At 34.6% G+C, this 2,536-nt stretch overlaps 1 pseudogene; it reads right to left on the reverse strand.

Moving 5' to 3' along the window:
• Positions 1-2,192: 2,192 nt before the first annotated feature.
• LOC123391583 lies at positions 2,193-2,292 on the reverse strand (annotated as a pseudogene).
• Between the last annotated feature and the right edge of the window lie 244 nt (positions 2,293-2,536).

A 2,536-nucleotide genomic window follows, 5' to 3' on the forward strand; every position in this document is an offset into this window, starting at 1 on the left:
TTATTTATATTAACAAATTCAGTTTTCTACCTCAGAAAGACAGCTGGTTAACAAAACACTATTGAACAAAAGAGATCTCTTAGCCATGGTTAAACTGTCAGGTTATCCTAGATCAGAACCACACATAGCCAAGTAGTCTACGTTACCCAGCATAGATTGTGATCCAAATTTGTAAGTGATTTCCATCAAACCCTTCTTCCAAGTAACAATTAATAGGTTCCTCAACTGCTAAGGTGTTAGTGTTTAGCTTTTTTTTTTCAGTAATTTTTCTTTCTTCATCATAAAACCATTTTTTTTTTGCTTGAAATAAAATAGGCATTATTTACTCTAAGTGAAGTGAAAAAATTAGAGTTGATTTCTGTATTTTCCGTCAGAAGATGCTTCATTCCAAGTATCCCAAGGTTAAATTTGACTTCAGCACAGAATATCAGAAAAAAAAATCCCCATTTCTTCCATTTGCCTTGCATGTATAAAGCCAGTCTTTACATAATCTTTTTTTTTTTTGTAGAACATTAAATTAAATTTGTCACGAAGTCTGTATTTTTCCTACATTTAGTTGACGTTTGATGAAAAATTTGGCAACTTAATTCTCATAAAATGATTAAGTAGAATTATATTGGCAAGGCTCAGCTATCATGTAATGTTTGGGAAAGTGGATAGGAAGGAAGATAGTGAATAGGAAAGCCTCTTGCTCTTCTCTCTCTCTCTCTCATCAAATAATGTTTCTATGAGAATTTTAAATCAGAACTTAGATCCTAAAGAATTAAGTGTGAAGCATATTGGGGTTTACTCTTTGTGATCAGCCTGAAATAGATTGCTTTGTTTTCCTTAGAAATAGTCACTTTCCCATTAAATTAAATTTTAATTTTATAATTTCTATAAATTTATAATTTATAAATTATAATTTTTTGCCCATTACCAATAGAACTTTTTCTTCTCAATTTTCTACTAGTGCAATTCTAAGTAAAAGATCAATTTTAAAAAATCATTAGATTTGAACCAGAAAATATAAATTATTTGTAGGACTATTATATATCTATTCATTTTGAAAATCTTTTAAAACTGACCTATAGCATTCACAACCATTATATTTGGTTAATATTTGAGGTTTTCCCTTTGTACTTGATAGAGTTCAGGACATGCTAACCCCAAGTATGGCACTTTGCATCTTGAATATTTTAAGCTGAAGGAGTTTGAGAAAATGGCATAAGAAGAAAGGTCACTCTGATCTTCCCCTGACCCTTCTCTACTGAAACATATCATAAAATTCTCATGTGAGATGTGCTCTCCCTATGGCCAGAGAAAAGGAGCATCCTCCTCCTGAAGCCAAAATACCCCAAGAAGAATCCTAACAAACAGGCCTTGCTAAATTTTCCCATTTACTACACTTAGCTCATTTTCTCTTTGGGGAAGATTAATACTCCAATAAAAGACAAACAGAGAAACATTCCATGGTAATGAATAAAAGTTCTTGACGTTATATGGATAACGGTACTATAACTATTCTACCATAAATTTAGTGTAGAACCAATTAAAAACTATTTAGATATTTGAGATCTCAGGAAAGTTACTTAAAAAATTATTTGAAAAATAGAAGCCCACAAATAATTACAACCTTAAAAAGGAAGAAAAAACAGGGAGAACTTGTCCACCAGATTTTTTTAAAAAAATACTTTATTTATTTGTTTGTTTGTTTGTTTGTTTATTTATTTGAGAGAGAGCATGAGTGAGGAGAAGGTCAGAGGGAGAAGCAGACTCTCTGTGGAGCTGGGAGCCCGATGCAGGACTCGATCATGGGACTCCAGGTTCATGACCTGAGCTGAAGGCAGCTGCTTAATCAACAGAGCCACCCAGGCATCCCAATTTTTTTTTTTAATTGAAGTATAATTAGCACATAATGTCATATTACTTTCAGGTACAGTATGATTCAGCAGTTGCATGCATTACCCTGTGCTTATCATGATAAGCGTATTCTTTTTAAGATTTTTATTCATCTATTTGACAAGGAGAGAGAGAAAACGCATGAGCCAGAGGAGGGGCAGAGGGAGAAGCAAACTCCAGGCTGAGCAGGGAACTCAACATGGGGTTCAATCCCAGGATCATGACCAAACCCAAAGGCAGGCATCCAACCAATTTAGCCACCCAGATGCCCCCATGATGTGTATTCTTAATCTCCTTTATCTGTTTCACTCCAAAATATGGTACACTTCATGAATTGGCTTGTCATCCTTGTGTAGGGGCCATGCTGATCTCTGTACCATTTCAATTTTAGAGTATATGCTGTTGAAGCAAGCAGTATCCTTTAAGATTTTAAGACATATATTCTAAAATGCAGGCCCTGGGTCCTGAGATGGGTGTGCTTTCTCACATGGAAAAAAGACTCAGATAAGGACCTCACTAACTTTTTTTCAGATCCTAAGGAGGGAAGCACAAGGAAAAGCCAAAGGAAAAGAATGAGATAAAGACCTAAAACAGCGTCCCCACTTGTGAGGTAAAGTAATTCTACACTAGTGAAAATGTTAACCAATGAAGACCA

The sequence above is a fragment of the Mustela putorius genome, unplaced genomic scaffold, assembly GCF_011764305.1.
Source record: "Mustela putorius furo isolate JIRA1106 unplaced genomic scaffold, ASM1176430v1.1 tig00000242_pilon_pilon_pilon, whole genome shotgun sequence".
NCBI lineage: Eukaryota > Metazoa > Chordata > Mammalia > Carnivora > Mustelidae > Mustela > Mustela putorius.